This window comes from Seriola lalandi, unplaced genomic scaffold (genome assembly GCF_002814215.2).
Source record: "Seriola lalandi dorsalis isolate HSWRI2012SDOR001 ecotype SW California unplaced genomic scaffold, Sedor1 jcf7180002054795, whole genome shotgun sequence".
Taxonomy (NCBI): Eukaryota; Metazoa; Chordata; class Actinopteri; order Carangiformes; family Carangidae; genus Seriola; species Seriola lalandi.
The window spans coordinates 2,370,432-2,390,458 of NW_019525348.1; the positions used below are offsets into that span (position 1 = coordinate 2,370,432).

Here is a 20,027-nt window from a genome sequence, read left to right on the forward strand (position 1 = left end):
TAAAGAGAATAGACCAGTTCACGTCCATTAAACTGAACCACATTGGACCATAACACACCAGACACCAATCTCTTATCTGAGATGTCTGTGTTAGGATGTCCTCACTAAAGACACATTTGAAAATGCATTCTTTGTCTTCTTTGATACACACAAGGCCAGACTACCACATTCTTCTCAGTGGATCCAGTTGAACTCAGTATTAAGTAAAATTGAAGTTAGTTTGTGAAGGTATGTATGGTCTTTTACCATAGGTCACACACCTCTACAATAAAGGTGGTGAGTGCAAAGTTAACATGACCCAATTATGAGAATAAGCTTCAGATTGAAAAATACCAGGATATTCCTTAAAGATTTTATGTGAAAGACCATTTTTGTTGTTGTTGCTATAACCTGAGAAGCTAATGTTAGCTGATGTTAACAGATAATGACAATTGTCTGCTTTACTTTGTGACTCTTCCAAACATACTTTTAGCATTTATCATTATTCACTGATTGTCAGTTGAGGCTACTATGTGTTTCAAACAGAGATCCCACTATATTGGCATTAAGAAGACCCCTCGTTCATGCCATCAGCATGCCGGCGTTCAGGAATCAGACGTGCAACGCGTGGCCCAGCAGCATCAGCGTCTGTCCCACCATGCCGGCTATTACACAGACACTGATCCGACTCTGTGCCGACCTCGACTGCCGGCATAAAGGTGGAACAACACAGCCCCACAATCCATGTTTGTACCTTTCCTACAGAGTGACGAGGCGGGCTGAAGGTGCAGCAATCCGCCCTGAACAGACTGTGGAAGAGGAGCTAGAGTTACACTTTAATTGCACAGCTGCTGATGTGAGCAGGTTACATCTATTAGCATAAACAGAACTGTTTTCTACTTGAGTTGTAATTAGATTACTGTATTATAATAATATTAATAATTTTCATCACCATCCTTTACTGCAATCAGATTACTCTAATCCTGTTTTATGTTTTAAAGAGCACAGTTATCAGTTTCTATCCATTTACTGCTATAATCCTTTTATATGCAAATAGAGAACAGTAATCTGATTATAGTGCATGCACAGTAATCTATTACTTGGTCCCCTGCTGCTGCCCTCCTACGCCAGACCAGACTGGCTGAGTCAGCTCCGCTGCTCTATCACGATTCAGCCTGACACACTTTCCCTCCCTCAGCCCCCCCTTCACTTTCCTTCATGAATCCCTTCATTCACTCTGAGCTGCGTTCAAAACTTCCTCACCTCTCTGCTTTCACTGTCAGTTTCTGTCTGTTTTGCCTGATTGCGATCGCTCCGTCTCTCTATCTCTTTGCCATGAGAGATAAAACCACCCCCTCCACACACCCCTCCTCGCTTTTCTCCTCTTTTTTTTCATTCCTTCGACCCCCTCTCTCCCTTCCTCCCTCCCTGCTGGCTGCCTTCAGGGTAGCAGAAGGGAAGTGAATGGCTTCAGCCCTCCCAGCTGGTCCCATCACCCAGCAACCCAGAGCAAAACAAAAGAACACACACACACACACACACACACACACACAAACACACGCACACACACAAGCCTGCAAACAGGCAGGCAATGCGCACACACACACACACACACGCACACACACACACACACACACAAACACACTCACACACAGTCAGGTTCACCAGCAGATGAGTACATGCATGTTCTTATACACATGCACACACATATGCAGATGAATGCCCACACACGCACACACGCACACACACAACCGTGCCCCCACCTTTTGCCCCCCCAACCTCACATTCATAAACACAGCCAGCCAGCCGTCCCCTGCAGACTCCCACCCATCATCCCTTCCTCCAGTCCCCCACCCATCACCCATCATCCCTTCTCCCCTCCCCAGCACCCTCTGCAGACACCCAGTCCTTTGTCCACACACTCTGCTCTCCACACACACACAAAAACATATTTGGGAGGAAAAACAGAAAAACATGTGTTGGTCCAAAAAAGAGAAGTCGACACAAAGCGGAGAGTAAAGACACCGTTTGTGTTTGTGCTGCTCACGCACACTCATTCACATACATACACAAAAAATGCAACACAGCAGCAAAACAGAGCTCAATTGTTATCTGAAGTTCAAGTGGCCTGTGGCAAATCACAGCTCAGGAAACCTGCACGGTCGTATGTGCACTTAAAACTGAGCTCCCCCCTGAGATCCCCTCTTATATATCATCAGTGTGTGTGATGGCCGGTGCATTCCTGGAGTTAATCCCCTGACTACTGTAACTGTTTACTTTCCCTCTATCTGCCTCTTCTGCTTTGAATTGTTCTGCAAAAAGCACCTCAGTTAAAATAACCAGAAATCACAGTCTCGCTCAATTGCTAAATGACCAGGGCTGGATTAACACAGTCAGGGGCTCTGGGGCTAAAAGGTGATGTAGCGCCCCCATTGACTCTGTGTGCATTCTGTATGTATTAAGCACAGATCTATTTCCTGACATGTGCTATTTAAGCACCATATAAGCTGAAATAATAAACCTTAAAACTAGGTTTTTCATTCAGATCCACTCTACAAGATGTTGCCTTAAGGCCCATTCATTTAAGTTGATAATGTGCTTTAGTGATGCATGAAGTATTAACAAACAAATGTGCTGTTAATTAACTTATCAAACACTAATTGCTACATAGTGAATCTGGAGCCTTCAGCCCCCCCGTGGATCTGGGGGATGGGCCAGTTTGGATCACCCTATAGAAGCTGAAATGCACTCTACAAGTGTTGCTGAAGTTTCCGGAGTATTTCCCCCTTAAACAGAAATCTCTACAGTCGCACACTTCAAATCAAGGTTGTTAACATCCATATGATGTTTTTATATAATACAAATCATATGATGAGTGAAATAATCATCAACACCATGACTGAGTGTTTCCACCTTTACCTGCAGCGAACCAATGACAGTTTAATAAAAACAGATTCAGACAGCCAGGGTTTCATACGTCACAAACCTAAGGAACCAATCCCGTGAACTTGTGGGGACAGGGGGCGGGGCTAAATAAACCTAAAACCTTGTCAGTACAGAGAGCGAGAGAGTTAGCATTAGCACAGCTACTATCACCGTGTCAGCCACTTCCAGTTACAAGCTAACAACCAACATAAACAAATAAAAGATGCTAACTACGCTAACCGTTCTGATCCGTCTGCTAGTCTCTGGTTCTGGTGTCAGACTCCTTCCTCTGAGTGTGGGTCTGACTGAGGCTCAAACATGAGGCTGAGTCTCTCTGATGTTTCCTCCTCTAACCATCTTCATACTCTCTGCTCTTTCACCTGTCCACCTGGAGCAAGCAGGTGGTGGGCGGGGCACAAGGCCTGATCCAGATTTCTCAATGAGGAAGTAAGAGTAGAAGAGCTTCAGACCCAGTTTTTGATTTTTTCACTTTTTATGTGGGAAAATCACATTAAACCAAATATTAAGCACAGCGGATAAGAACATACATGTTCCTGATTCATAATTCACATCATCTCATTGTAATTTGAAAGTATAAGTTATTTTTTGTTATTTGTATAGAAATTAATTCTTGATTTCTCAGGCAGTGTACTGCACGTAACCATGACCCAACAGTGATCGATCACAATGAGTGGTTGACGACTTAAGTATCTCAGTGGGACTATACGTGGCTGTACTGTCAGAACATGCAGCTAAAGTCGTCATATCAGTCGTAGGCAGCACCTCCCACAAACCAGTCAATACAGTGAGATCTCTTCTGGTTCCCCCGAAAGACACAACACCCCCTGAGAGGAAGACTGGAGAGGTGTATGACATCAGATGTGACAGCTGTGGGGGAACACTACATCTGTGAAACAGCAAGGACCCCCGCACAAGAGACTGAATGAATGGAAACAGGCAGCATCAGCTGTCTGTGAACGCCAGACCAAAACCGGCCACAGCCTCGGCAGGGAAGAGGTCAAAGGTCACCAAACAGGGGGAGTCAGTGGATGGCCGGACAAAGATCAAGGACATTCAAATTTGACTACTGAAGGAAGAATGAAGCTCAGAAAGCTGGATATTTAATTAGCATAAACAGTAGTTTGATGGAAGATATGTTAGCTAAAGGTCCATTTACTACCTTTTTCTTCATCATCATCATCATCATCATCATCATCTCTCTCACTGCAAACAACAAGATAACAACCATCAGTCAATAAATGTAACATAAGTACCATAAATTTCTGTGATACTCACATGTGAATAAGCAGGTCCTGCACAGACCACATAGACAGTTTTATTATACACGGATCAATACACATTGCTATATTCTTATTGATTCTGTACTTCATTGTTTCTGTGATGTCAGAGAACCAGCGACTGATTTTGCCACACAGTTTTAGCATAAAGGGTGAAATAGAGCAGCTATTGTGCAACAAAATAAAATTCCTCTTTACAAAATCAGAGGGAAAGCAGGGCAATGACTGCAGGGGAAAAAACAAACCGGACTACTAAATATTTAGTTTAACTTTCTCCTTCGGCACGGTGATTGTGAGCCAAACCAAACCTGTAAGAAAAACGCTTTGCTTCCAAGCTTTTTCAAACTTTCCCAAACCACTCGAACAAACAAATATAAAGTGAAATGGAGTGAGATTTTCTGGAAACAACACAATGTGGAAAACCTGAGAATAAGAGCCGCCTCTGCAGGCTGCGGGAACATCACAGCAAATAGGATGGAAAATTGGGGAATGAATGATCTGAACTGAATCCAGTCCAGACTCATCGGGTCCGATCCACTCTAAACAAACTGCTCAAGCATCAGTCTATGTCCAGGCTAGACCAGTCAAAGCCAGCCCAGTCCACCGAAGCTCAAACCAGTCCAGAGTGGTCCAGTTTGGTTCAGTTGAAAGCTAAACCAGTGGTAACCAATCCAAACCAGCACGTAGCAGTCGGGTCTACAGTCTTAACCAAACCCCCCAGAGGCAGCCGGGTTGGCCCTGCAAATTGGCCCAACACCAGTCCCAGTAAGAAACACAATCCAACCCAGAATAAACACAAACACCTGACTACACACACACACACACACACACACACACACACGCACACACACAGACACACACACACACACACACACACACACGGTCTCAAAGCTGAGGGGTGTGTGCCTCATGGCCAAAGGCATTATGGTTTCAGGTTGTCCGTCTGTCCGTCTGGCCCATTCTCATGAACGTGATATCTCAGTAACATCTTGAGGGAATTTCTTCTAATTTGGCACAAATGTTCACTTGGACTGAAGAAATTGGATTCTGATGTTCACAGGTCAAAGGTCAAGGTCACTGTGACCTCCCAAAACACATTTTTTGGCCATAACCCAAGAATTCAGCTGCTAATCGTGGCAAAATACACGTAATACCTCTTAAATTCCTTCTTCACTACAATCTATTATATTAGTCTGGACAGACATGGATGTAAACTGCAACTTGACTGGTTGGCGGAGGCAGACAACCACGAGGCTGTAATTGTGGTTAATTATTTAGCAGAAAAATCTGCCATAGCACGAGCCGGCCAAGAGTCATAAGCACTGGCCTCAGCCATCCAGACACACACACACACACACACACACACACACACACACACACACGCACGCACACATTTTATCATATGGATTGTTAATGTTTCATTTATTTGCAGCGTCCAAGCCCAATCTGAAAACGCTGATTAATATATTGTATAAACTTTTCTCCTCCAGGACTTATCAATAAGGATTCAGATCAACTAGACACATAGAATTTAAGTGCAGAACTACAGTTCTTAACTGTGTGGTATTATGGTTCATAACCTTTCATAACTAAGCAATACTTACGTTTGACCCCCCCTCAAACAAAGTGTGATTAGCTCCTTTAAGTTTATATAATATCAATGAATTTCGAGGCCTAAAGAGATGAATGCACCAATATTTCACCACAAAACACACAGATGTGATAAAATACAGTTCTGTGTCAATTCTCTTTCCTGTGGGGATGACAACCCCCAGGTTGGGAACTAGTGTAATGCACAGTCTGTCTTTGTCCTCACGGGGGAGCAGTACAGCAGAACCAAATCACTTTCCTGCCAGAGCAGAAATCCACCTGTTTCAGCTGTGTACCATATGTGCATGCATGGCCGGGTACACACTTCCACACCAAGCCCAAATTATGGTGCTACACATATTATCGTTCAGTCGGAGACCAAAACAGTAATCTCCTCAAATGCTACTCTGCACCACTGACACAGATATCAGCCACTTGAATGGCCGCCAAGCTGACACAGCACTGTACAACAAAGTATATAATCATTAGGTCATAATCATACAGTGACTGCAAGCCAAATATCCCAATATCAGGGCTGGCCTGTTAACAGTCCCTCACTCATTCAGCATTTGCCATGGCTGGATTTTTCAGTGTCAGTGCCAAATGCAATTCTGTATGAGTGACAGCACACGGCACTGTACTCAGTGCTGTACAAGCTAGTGGTCGTACAGAGTGTCCTGAACATAGACTTTGAACACACCGTTTATATACAGCACATACACCATATTAATGTACACTTTCAGCATCTGCTATTCAAGCAAGGAACACACTTTCAATACCTCACTGAACACTTTCAGTGCACACATAATAATTTGTGCAAATAGGGACTGAATGAACAACAGAATGTTCTGAAGGGGGAAAAGTTTTGTACCACAGAGCAAGAGGTGATGGGAAGACACCAAGATGAACTTATAGCCTGACTCAGAAGATATGACGTTGTTTAAAAAGTTCAGTTACTGACTCATACAAATACTCAAGAACAGATGAAAAACTTTTTGTGTTGATTTTGTTTTGTCACCTGGTTCTGTGCAGCTACTGAGGGCCTAGATTTTAGAATGGGTGGGAAGAAAAGAAAGACAGAAACTACATGAATATTATTTCCTGTATCCATATACCTGTATGTTAATATCAATCTAGGTTATCATGCTTCCCAAAACACTGGTAGTCCAACAAAAATAATGCAAATTACTGTATTTCTAATAATAATAACTTAAATTGGTTCATTGGGGGATAATGTTGTCTCCATCTTGTGCAATTTCAGCATCTTTTAAGGGGACTATTTACTGTAAATCAAAAGTCAAATTAAGCATGCAGCGGTATTATTACATATATACAATATTTGTTGCTGCGGCTCTTGCTCTCAGGCTGCATATGGAGCCTGAATTTAACCTGAGAGGTGAAATCCAAGGTCAAAAAGTCCACAGGGCACAGGGAACTGCTTATTTAGCCGTATGGTAAAAACTGCAGATGACTAAGATGAATGTCCATCCATCCATCATTTATACCTGCATATACCAACATTTTTATCATAGATTCTGTCAAGGGGATCATTAAAAGCAGCTTGACAGTAAAGTGACACATCAAATGGGATTTTGGAAAGTGAGGGAGATATAATTTGGGTGATCTCCACATTTTATTTAGCACCATCATCAGGTCAAAAGTTTAATTTGAACATATCAACAGTAACATTGTCACTGTAAGCATGTTAGCACGCTGACATCAGCATTTAGCTCAAACCACTGAGTAAATACACACTCACAGAGCTGCTACTGTAGCTGTGGACCTGTAGTCTTAATGAGTGACATACTCCTTTCAGCCAACCTCCTGGATCAGCAGTGATATGACAATGCATTCGAGATGTGGTGACCCTACAGGCTACAGTGAGTTTGATCTGTGGGACTGAACGGCTCCATTTTTGTTCTTTGAAATAAGATAAACTGATCAGATTGATGGTATAAACCTGACACTGCTGTTTATGATAATTACTTATTGATTTCTTCACACTCAACGTGCTTTGAATTAGTGAGACATGCATTCAAGAGATGTGATCAAAAGTGACTAGTTTTGAATCTCAGCACTTGAATAATAATAATAATAATAATGAATATATCATTATGGACGCTTGACTAAACTTGCTAACATCAGAATTCAGGAGCCACTTGTCAAACACAGTGTTCCTAGATAACATCTGACAACTAAGAGCTTTTCTTTTAAACTGGGAGCCAAATTTTATCCAATTCAATAACATGCAACATTCCAAATGTTCATCAGATCTGAACATGAAACATGAAAATAATCCAGTTCCTGAACTCACACATGTTGTTGGGTGCAAGAAACACACTGGTATTTGTGTGTATGTTTTTAAATGTTTAATGTTGAGCTGCTCTCTCAATATGCAAGGCTGCATGTTGGGCACTAAGCAGCAGAGTCTCACTGTCACAGTCACAGTCACGGAGTGGGAGGAAAAGTGTGTGGGAGGGGGTATTCCAACAGAGTACATGATGTAACATGGACTACTATACAGGTAGTGGAGCAATGAGTCACGGAGCTGAGGGAGGTAACACGATAAGATCTCAGCAACTCAACATCTGTGTGTGTGTGTGTGTGTGTGTGTGTGTGTGTGTGTGTGTGTGTGTGTGTTGCCATGGTTGTGAGGACAACTTTTGGCTTGAAACCATTGCTGTGAGGATGTTTTGGCCAGCACTCAGAACTTCGAGTTTGGACTTGGTTAAGACTTGGTTTCACGGTCAGGCTTAGAATTAGGTTTAGGTTAGGGTTAGACATTTAGTTGTAAGGTTTTGAGGTTAGGAAATGCATCATGTGACTGACTGTCCTCACAAAGACAGAAGTACAAGTGTCAGTGGTTTAGTTTATGTACGGTGTTCAGAGGATGTCATTTTCCCAACAGGCGTTGCAAAATTGCCCACCTTAACAGCTCATTTAGACTGTGTTCAAATGTAAGATAATAAAAACATGAACGCTCATTTTCAGAGTTTAAGGAGATTCATAAAACCTGAATAAGGCAGAATAATCATTAATTTGGCTCGACTGCTATTTCACTCTGACTGTGTCGTCGAGCTCAGCGTTGACGTTAGAAACAGTAGTTTGACAAAAACTCATGGTCCACTGGCTTTTTCCAGAACTTTCAACCGCATTTCATCATCTTCCTCAGCACAACAGGTTTGCTCAGTTGCCATGGAGAAAGCTCAGTTGTCAGTAGGAAGTATGACAAGGCAGCAAACTCAATCTATCTATCTATCTATCTATCTATCTATCTATCTATCTATCTATCTATCTATCTATCTATCTATCCTCTCTTTAAATGCAGCCTTATCCATTATTAATACTTTGTTCTTTTGGCTCCTGTTAAGAGGCCTGCTTTGCAAACGCTGCTTTTCTGACATCCGATCCCCCTCTCCATACGTGCTCCTGTGCCTTTTGTATGTGTAAGTGTGTGTGTGTGTGTGTGTGTGTGTGTGTGTGTGTGTCTCCATGTATGTGCCTCCACTTGTTTAGTCTTGTCTCCTCTGGATCTCTGAACACATCACAATACTTCCTCAGTCATTAGATACTAAGTGCATTGTGACGCACATCATAAAAAATACTGTAGGTACAGCAGAAAACAGAATGTATAATGAATGTATGTAATGATTCATGCTCATATCATGAGGTCGGTCCTAAGAGCTAAAATGTTGTTTCTGATGCATTTCAACAGCATTTTCTCTAAAGCACCTATTTAAAGTAAAAAATATATAAATGAACAATTAAAACTGACAATATGACATATGAGCTATAATCAACATTGTTTCAAGTGTTTTACAATAATAATAATAATAATAATAAATATATAAAAACAATTCTATAAAACAACTCAAGGTCCACTTTCTAGTCTGTGTTGGGTTTTTATGTGCATGTCAACAGATCCATCTCACAACTGTGAGAACATCATCTGATGAATTCCATGTGCCTGAAAGCTGTAGGAAAAACTAGTAAATGGACCTTGAGTTGGAATATCTTTGTCAAAGGATTATCTTTCAAGGTCAAGTATGAACTTCCATGCCTAGATTGAACTATTGTGCCAAAGTACAGCATATTTTGTTTAACATTAAATTAGAATATTATGATTCATTATCAGTAATTATTATTAATTGCTGCCAGTTACAAGATCCCAAGAAATAGGAAAGATAGCATTCATGCAATCATGTAGTGAAGCATTTATCAAAGACATAGCCTAATGGTCATATTGTACAGATTGTACAGAGTACATCCATGCACACATGAGGCATTTCATGAAGTGTGACAATGTCACACAAAAACAAAATCATAATGTGAGAGAGACAGAGAAGGAAAGAAGCAAGAAAAGGTGCTGCTTGTGTGAATAATGAAAAAGAGGTCAGTGCCTGAAGGGGTGGAGCGATGGTGAACACTCTGCTCAAAGTAAAGGCACTGAGAATGTAGAGCTGCCACACACACACACACACACACATACTCACACATACAAATACTATTATGATGCTGGATTGATGGGAAATACAAAATCTGTATGTCTTGTCTTTGCACTTCCAATCCCATTAAACATTGCTGATAAGATGCAAATGCTCCTTATGTACATTTCAGTGTCATAATAAACCCTCACGTCAAAATAAAGGCTTGCTACACTGGGAATTTGATCAAGTTGCCTCTCATGTTCCAACTAAACAACTAAAAATTACAAGCTTTTTCTATACTAAGAAATACCACCCTGAAAGTGTCTTTTCTTTTTATTTTAGTTCATTTTAGTTCATTTTAGTTTCATTTTAGCCTTGTGCAAAGCCAAAAACATAAGGGCAAAAATATAAGGAACGGTTTCAACAGTGTGTATGTAAGCTGTTAGCATGTCAAACTTACTTGCTAACTTCCTACAATATCAACTGGTTGTTACTTCCAAGGTCAAGCAGTAATCATTAACTATAGCAATATTAACCACTCTGTGTAATAAGCTTACAGCCTATGTTTAATAATGCTCAGTTAACAACTTATACATCCATTGTGTAGTATGTTCCCACTGGAGTTTCCGGGATGCCATCAGAGTTCAAGCAAACATTAGCAGCTCTGTCGTACTCAGCCATGTTACACAAGATTGTATTAAGTGATATAATATGAACAAATAAACTAAACAACCACATGATCTTAAAATTGTCCTCATTATACTTACAATATTAGCCCTAACTGGTGCTACACTGCAATGTAAGAACAATGGACCTGTTAGCTTTAAGGACCTGTTAGCTTTAGCCTCATGATTTTAGCACGATATCATGTATGTAGCCATCAAGCGTTTCTTTAGACCCTTTTACAACATTCTTGTTTTAAAATGAGTTGGCCTAAAACAATAAAAACTTAGCCAGAGACAGGGTCTTTAACTAATACGTGGAGCTAATTTTACCTTCATTAGCTAGCTAGCTACAGCTTTATAAAATCTGTTTGTTCACAGTCTATGTTCACAGGTTAGAAATGAAAAGCCGCGTTTCAACCACAGGAACCAAGGTCTACATTTAGTTCCGGGGTTGATCAACCCCCAAAAAAGTCCCTGGTTGGGGGGTAGTACCAAAGATCCTCTATACAGAAGATACCGCATTACAGGCAATGGTATGAAATGGGACACAGTTCCAGTCTCCTAAGTGGGCATTGTCCCTCAACCCCTCCCTCAGGCCAAGGCAACTGGCATGAAACGTATTTCTGTGACTATGGAACGAAAGAATCTGTCATGATCTGTGATCTCGTTTACTCCGCCCATTGGAATGAATACGCTCAGACCTGCTTCCGGTCTCCTAAAGTGGCAGGGAGGTGGAGAAACCCACGTGACAGAGATACAGGAAATAATCGGAAATGAAGCATCTCGATTTCTCTACCGTCTCTGGTAGTCCTTTCCAAAGGTTCAGGAACATTGGGGGGTGTGGTCTGCAGTGCTGAACATTTCTGACTGGTCGAGTACTCGCTGCATTATATTTCACACGCAATGTTTAAAAGTCCACAGAGAGCGAGCTCAACATTTTCCACAGCGCGAAACAGGTCCAGGAGAAGGTCAAAAAACGGAAACAGGACTACAAAAAATAAATGATCACAACAACCAGAGTGGCTAGGGGTGCCACCCATCATGTATAATACGGGATCGTCCCGTATTTGAAAATAAAGAGCTGCATCCTGTATTGAATGACTACAGGACACAATTTGTCCCGCATTTTCGTTCATGGTATGTCCTCAAAGTGCTGTGAATAATGTAATGTATAATAACAATCTTGTATAATCTTCCCGGGACTTTAGGCCGAGGTGGAACCGCAGACAACAATGGGCCACAGGAACTGACTGAACCAAAAGTTCCAGGTACAGTCTACCTCCATCTATTATCAAGGACCAATTGTTTCCACAGTTACTAGGCATTTCAGATGGTACATCTGCCACCAAAACGCTCAGTATTTGCCAGATATCATTGTTAGCAGCATATGCAGAGCTGAAAATGGGCAGCTACACAGGCATAGCATCGGTAACTAAAGGAGGCCGGGCTTAGCGAACAGTCAAAAAGCAATACAGTGCTACAGGGATTATGTATTTTTGTAGGCCAACGCAGATATTAGCGTCACCCCGGTTCCCTCAACAAAAATCCAGTGAGATTTTAACACTGGTTTCTGGATTATTGCAGATAATAAACTCTGTGACCAACAAAAGTTATAAAACTGACACATTTAGTTCAGCAGGATAATCTTCGCTAATGAACACCACTTTATGATGTTTGAAGCCTAAATAAAATCACCAGAGGAAAAACCTAATGTTAGGCTATAAACCAACTATACCACGGTCACATGACTTTAATGTCACCACCACTGAACCTTAACTTGAGTTTGATTTAGCTCTGACCTTTTCTACAAAAGCTTTTCTTCTTACAGAGTTAGTAATAGTTTGAAAATATAATCACAACAAGGCTGTAAAGGTGGACTGGTGAGAAGTTCGTGTTTTCATGTTCAACATGATGATGTTTATCGTCCCCGACAACCTCTGTAGTCTCAGAAGTAGTAAAATGCTAACTAATTTCCCGGTTGCAATACCTGGGGCTGAAGCTGATGATAGCCGATATTTGGTTGGTGACTGATAGCTGACGGGAGCCACAGTGAGGGTCCAGCATGACATTCAACAAATGGCAGTCAAAGCCTACAGTATTGCAGGAGCATAATCGGCACCTCCGCCTGCAGTCTGACTGACTAGTTAGCCCCTGCACACTGCAAAATTAAAAGGATTATTCTGAACTTAGACTATTTTGGCCAGAGTGAAACATGCCTCTCTGCCCACAGGTCCACATTAACAAGCTTAATGCAACATCTACACACAGAGAAACTGAGCAGGGTCAGAGGCTCAGGTTCGCCAGATAACCCTGATTATAGGGGAAAGTAGAGGGGATACCTGTTCACTGTTAAGGCTGGTGTAGTGCAGTGGAGTAACGCCAGTCCTGCTGAGGGATTATTGTGTGGTGATGCTATCATCACAACCACTCTCCCACTGTCTATTTATAGTTCACAGAGCGCTCCCTCTCACTCTCTCTCTCTTTCAGTCTCTCTGTCACATTCTCCATATTGAATGCCAAATGCATTAAAAGGAGAAGGTCAGAAAAAACGAACCCCCAACCACCAGTTACTGGTTTCAAACTCCGAGAGAAATACAGCACCTGTCCCTTGCCTTACACAAAGCGCTATTGTGAAGTAGGTAAACTTTTATATTCTCTATATCATACATACATTTTCATCACAGGGGACAACATAAAATTGTATTTGTATCAAGAATACAGTGTGTATACATATATATATATATGCTTATTAAGGTGTTTCATTCAGATTTGGACCTGCAGTCAGTTGTGGATTGGTTTATTTGAGATCTGAAGTGTCTGAAATTCAGTTTCAGGTGAGAACAAACTCACGTGTCCTTCCCTTGGAGCACCACCTGCTCCGTCTTGTGGCTTTTCTGTGGGAATCAGTTCAGTGTGGGTGTGTAACAGTTCACCAGTTACAGACCAAAGTGAGTCCAGATTTGATCCTTGACTTTGTATCATCATAAGTGAGAGCAAAGGCAAACCACAAATCACACATTTCTATCAGTAAATCATAAAAAATCATCAAGGCAGTATTATGAACAACGTTCTCTGGAGGAGGACAGGCAGGTGATAGTTTCCTCTATCCAGTTTTATTCTCCTCACAGCATGGGTTTGGAAATTTCTACTAGCAAAAAGAGATGTATTGTAGGGACCTGGCCTTATTTTAGGGCCCCGAATGTATCATCTCGGTGTTCAGACAGAGACAGTGGATGCTGGACGGCTGCTGATTCCGTCTGCCAGACGGGCCGCAGCGTCTGAGCCCCAGGCTGGGAACACAGACGAACCACGGCACCTTAATCTGGATTAGCTGCTAAATTAGAAGCCTGGTTGCTTGTGTAATCTAGTTGACAAAGTTCCGGCAGCACCCATGGCTATTTGATGGCAGCCAATTCATTCAGGCCAGGCCAAGCCAGGCCTACATAGGCCAGTCACAATGACTGACTGATGCAGTACCCATACAGAGAGTACACATGTATTTTAGATTGGTGTTGTGAAAATATACCTGAAGAGTAAAGTCCCTTAGTACTACAATCAGAAAAGAGAATGTGACCAATAAAGTCTTCAGGAGTGCAGTGGTGGAGGAAGGATTCAGACACTTGAGTAAAAGTGTCAGTATAACGATGTAAAAATACTCCATTACAAGGCAATGCATTCAAAATGCTAAAGTAAAAGTACAGACGTATTATCAGCTGTAGTTACTGAGTGTATCGAAAGTAAAAGTAGTTGTTATGCAGAAAATGTCTCCTGTAAGCCACTGATATATTATTGTATGTGACATTATTAATGAATACTGATGCATCTTACCGGTGTATGTGGGGCTTATTCTGACTAATTCATAGTTTAGGTATTTTCAGTTTGGTAGGGAAAGAAACAAAGAATGGATTATTGGATGAATATTGGATATAAGGTTTCTGCAGTATTCACCAATGCCCTTCTTAACACAACTCTCCCATTTATCCAGGCTTGGGACTGACACTACAACTGCACCGGCTTGTGCATCCGCGCAGATCAAACAGCCAAGCCAGAGATCAGCTGACAACCTGCTCCACAACCAGAGCCATGGCTCCTCCTGTATAACAATGATTCCTAGTAATGGAATTAATTAATCATCAAACACAAACAGACCGGATAAGCTGAAAAATGGATGGGTTAATCAATCACAAAATAACTCATTAATATAAATTCTGTGTATAAATTTTGCATTAGGTCAGAGGTCTGGGGAATGTCCAGCCTTTTATAACTACACTTTGTAAATAGCTGGTACGGTGGAAAAAAAAAACTTAATTCAAAGGTTTTTTCTGAAAGATAATTAGTAATTATAAAGTAGCTGTCAAACACATGAAGTGGAGATAAACATCACAAATTTCCCTCCAAAATTTAGTGGAGTATAGACACATAATAGCATTAAAAGGAAATATTCAGTTAAAGTACCTAAAGCTACTTAAATTCAGTAATAGAGTAAAAGTACTTAGTTACTTTCAACCACTGTGTGAGTACACAGCAGTAACACAGGGTGAACCTCTATAAGAATGTTATATGATTGCTGAGTGATAAAAAATATAAATATAAAAATATACATATATACATTATAAAATATGACAACAACCCCTACAGAAACATTGTAGCAACATTACAACAGATGCACATGCAAACATGAGTGTGTAGACTTCACGTGAGCATACTCCTACAACTACTAATAACAATACTAAGAAGGGCACTCAGAGAACTTCCACCAAGGCCAATGTCAAACAACATACACCAGACTTCAGAGAAAAAAAATCTAATTCATAAATGATCTGGATCTGCCCCAAAATGTAATGTGTTCATCCCTGACCCATGACCTTTCTCTCTATGAAGTTCAGTGCAAACCGGTTCATTACCTTTTGCTTTACCTTGCTGACAAATAAACAAACACAGGTGAAAACTACATAACCTCCTTGGAGGAGATAATAATAAAGATACATTAAATAATTATCCATGTAATAATAATAATTATCTTACAATCCCATCAGTTTGAACTTGATGACACCACACATACACACATACACACACACACGCGCGCGCGCGCGCGCGCGCGCAGATCGGGCCCAAGTAGGGAATGCTGTGCTGCACTGGAGCAGCGCAGCAGCAGATCAGGATATGTCTGTCAGTCAGTGATGGTGTGTGAGCTTTTAAGACAACTTGGTTATATAATGGTGGCAGCCGCAACAGCAACAACAGCGGTAAATGCGCACTGCTTTTCCCGGAGCGACAAGAGAGAACACCATAGCCAGTTCACCCTGCTCCTGAAGGTTCAGGTCTCATTTCAAACTGGACTCCGTGAAAATAGTTATTCCTTACATAAAATAAAATGGATATACATCTTTAGAGTCATACAAATGTGCCGAACATAATATATTTTCATCTAATTTTAACTTTTAGAATTGACTCACTGTGTTCGTTACAGCAGCCCGACTGTTACAACAGAAGACAAATGTAGGCTCCATACAAGATGAACCATTACAATACCACATTTTAATTTGTCATTGTATCATATGTCGTGTGTCATGTCTATGCCGATTTTAAGAACAGCTTCAACTCCTATTAAAAATATTATCGCAAGTCTTGTGCTGTTGTGTATTAGCATTAAAAAAATAAGCAAGAGCCACAAAACAACATTTTTTCCAATGTAGTTTGGCGGTTGTCACGCGCGATGCAATGGTGCGTAACGGGAATTCCACGCTCTGCTTTTCCTCTGGTGGAAGCGTTGACTAATGTAGATGGGCAAGACTACTTGTCCATTCATTAGACCGTACACATCCTGTGTTTACCACACCAGGAGATACTTTTTGAAAATGTTTGAGGTGCTTTAAATGAGGAGGCAACACGCGGACGCATTAAATCGCACGTATACAGACAGAGAGCGGTGCAGAGAAACAACATTTACCATCACTACCAAGAACACCAGACACCAGTCCACCGTACAAGAGTTCAAGACGCAGTTTAAGACACTCACCCTCTATGGCAGATCCGTCCAGCACGGTGCTAAAGTAGCAAATAGATTTGAAAGAAATGGCTTTCGGGATGTTGTTGTGGTAGAAAGCTCACTCCGCTGTTGCTGGGATGTCAAATTTCTGTTTTACAAAAAAACTGATGGACCAGGTCCAGGCTCAGTCCAGCGTCTCCAATGTCACAGATCGCGGCCAATGCGAAGTCATGTAAGATCAGCCTGTCTGGTGCTGTATTCACGTGTCATGAGGCAGATGGTAAATATGAACTACCTACTTCACTGACCGTAGGCGGCAGGTAGGCGGCCAACACTTACATACAAATTCAGCTCAAAAGGGATTTTAGACGTTAAACACGATTAAAAGTTAGAGCTTGTTCTAGCTCTAGTAGGCCTAATTTAGGTAGGCCTACCATTTAATAACTTATTTTAACAATTCAATCCAAAACCTGTTAAATTAACTATACCTAGACTTATAATATATAAACATGAGCATATAGGTCACCACTGGTAAGTCCCTACACATTTTTACAAGCTGTAAGACGTCGGTTACTCTTGACTTATTTCCCTCCCCGTTGGAATATTTATGTGACACGAGTTTAAGAAATTAATAAATTCGCACGGTCCGTGAACGCAGCAGCAGGCTATGTGTGACAGACATGTCGTGCGGTGACTCAGGGCTGAGTCAGAACGTCGTGTCCCGCCCACACCGCGGTGGCGGCCAATAGCCCCCGTGCGGAAACAGGCACAGTGGCGAGCAGTCACGCAACCCTCCACAGTTTCTGTGTGTGTGCGGGTTTAAAGGGACTCCAGCGGAAATCATTCCCATTGACCATTTAAGGCAGGTGGGAGGGTAAGCTTATAGGCCACATGTTATATTCATATGTTACACAGATATGAATGTATATTTATTAATATAAATGGGATCAGATTCATAATGAACATGGCAAAGAAACAGTGAATTGCTTCTTTATTTCAATCACCATTAAATCACCTAACATGACATATAATCAAACATTTATTTCCTTCAGAGTTCACACTGCAGACACACACACACCTGTTAAAGGGATAGTTCAGGTTTTTTGACGTGGGGTTGTGTGAGGTAGTCACGAATAGTCTGTAGCCTACATTACCTGCATTAGATCCTGGGCAGCGCGCTTCCAGTCAGGAGATCTGACCAGGAGATCCTGACCAGGAGATCCGACTGGGAGCACAGATATCGGAATGTCTCGGTGGGCGTGTCAGTGTCTAAAACACGTTTCTTCCGGTGGCCCCGTGCACAGCAACACATAGCTCTGCTAGTCTGCAGGGTGCTCCCGGTCGTATCTCCTAACTGGGAGCGTGCTGCCCAAGATCTAATGCAGGTGATGTATCGATTATGCATGAATACCTCACACAACCCCACGTCAAAAAACCTGAACTATCCCTTTAATGTTTGTCCTCTGTCCTCCTGGCTAATGGAAGAAACACGAGGGCCCTTACCTCAATGGTCAAAAGGAAACAGTTGCTGGTGATGGCTCTCTGGTTTGATGAACTATGAAAAAGCTCAGTGATTAGTGTTAAAGGAGTTATTTGTAAGTTTTAATATTGCTACATAGTCAACATTAGCATTAACAGCTGTTTACTTACCAGTAAAGAGGAAACGTTGTGCGTTCAGCAAACTTTATTCCTTTATTCACAAACAGCTGTCTCCAGAGTTGAAAAGCATCGCCAATGTTAACTCTTGTCTCTATCGCTTTTCTTCTCCTGAAGTTAGCATGCTAACCGGCCCATAACGTCACTTTCTGATAGCAACTCACTGAAGCCTCCAATCTGCCCTGAACATGCAGCGCTGCTCAGAGGACGTATTATAACCTCTTGTTTTGTAGATGCAACGATGGCCGAAGCTCTTGTCACGTGACAATCACCACCGCCTGTTCCTGGAAAGAAATCACATTCAGCGGCAGAGAAAACTTACAAATAGCCCCTTTACCTGTACCCTGTACAGTTTTTGACCACTAGGAGGGCTGCGGAGAAATGTTTTAATGTACCATTTGTATTTTTGGAAACGAGGATGTGGGTAGAACCATCTAGGTTCATGCCAAAATTTCAAACTAGTCCACTGTTGGTGGTGACATGTTAAAGAAACATAGCAATGGGCTGCAGAGGCAGGGAAGAAGAACACTGCAAGCTATGGATGTAAACAATGCAGGTTTCAAATGAAGAAATAAATAAATGATCTGTTTTGAGGAAGGAAATGCCTTCCTTACATGTGACAGGCGTTTAGAATGTGTTTTCTCAGACACCATGAATGTTAAACTTCACACACCACCTTAAGGACTAGAATGCAGATTCTTAAAAAATGTTTTCAACAATCTCCAAAAGTTAACATTCAACATTTACTCCCCATTCAAAATGACACATTGGCATCTGTAACATCTGAATGGGTCAGCCCGCATCAGCCGACCCTCCATCATGACCCCCCTCTTGACCAGGGTTGGACGCTCCCAGGCTTTGGTGAACTGGAAATGAATTGAAAGATACCAATGTTTAAATGTCATTTAATGATGTACTGAAAAAGAGAGAGAGAGAGAGAGAGAGAGAAATAGAAAAGGCACACATGAGCAATCAAGTGAGAGGGAGGGTGCAGATTGACAGACAGAGAGGTGAAACTGAAACTTAACTTTGACCTGGAAAAGTATTCAGTATATGTGAGTGTAACTCTCATGTCAGACACTACATTGAAACTGCAGACTGGAGTCTTTGCTGACAGTTAGGAGCTGGGTAACAACTGTCTTATATGAATGAGTCCTAGACCCACGGCTGCTGTCTGAAAGTAGTATTTGTGTTTTACAGCCAGAATTGTATGAATTATTTTTTGACATTAATATCCACTGGATGCTAGAGTGGCACAGTGATATTTTATTTTAATGGTTTTAATGGTTATTTTGGCTAACAGGTGGTATAATGTAAAAAAATTTAAAAACTCTCACCAAAGAAACCAACATCTAAAGGAGGGAAAACACTGACGCAGTACAATTAACGTCCTGCAGGGGGCAAAATATTACATCTGAAGCAGTGATTATTTTCTTCTCCTGTAGGCGATGACACCAACCACTGGTAATACTAGACACAACCGGGATTTAATGGCAAC

At 41.5% G+C, this 20,027-nt stretch overlaps 1 protein-coding gene across 1 annotated transcript in view; it reads right to left on the reverse strand.

Moving 5' to 3' along the window:
• The window catches only part of sertad2b (SERTA domain containing 2b), a 38,385-nt gene extending 21,310 nt beyond the window's left edge, over positions 1-17,075 (reverse strand). Inside the window, exon 1 of the mRNA XM_023425825.2 lies at positions 16,904-17,075. The gene's annotated coding sequence lies outside the window, so the exon portion shown is untranslated. The remainder of the gene's footprint in view (positions 1-16,903) is intronic.
• Between the last annotated feature and the right edge of the window lie 2,952 nt (positions 17,076-20,027).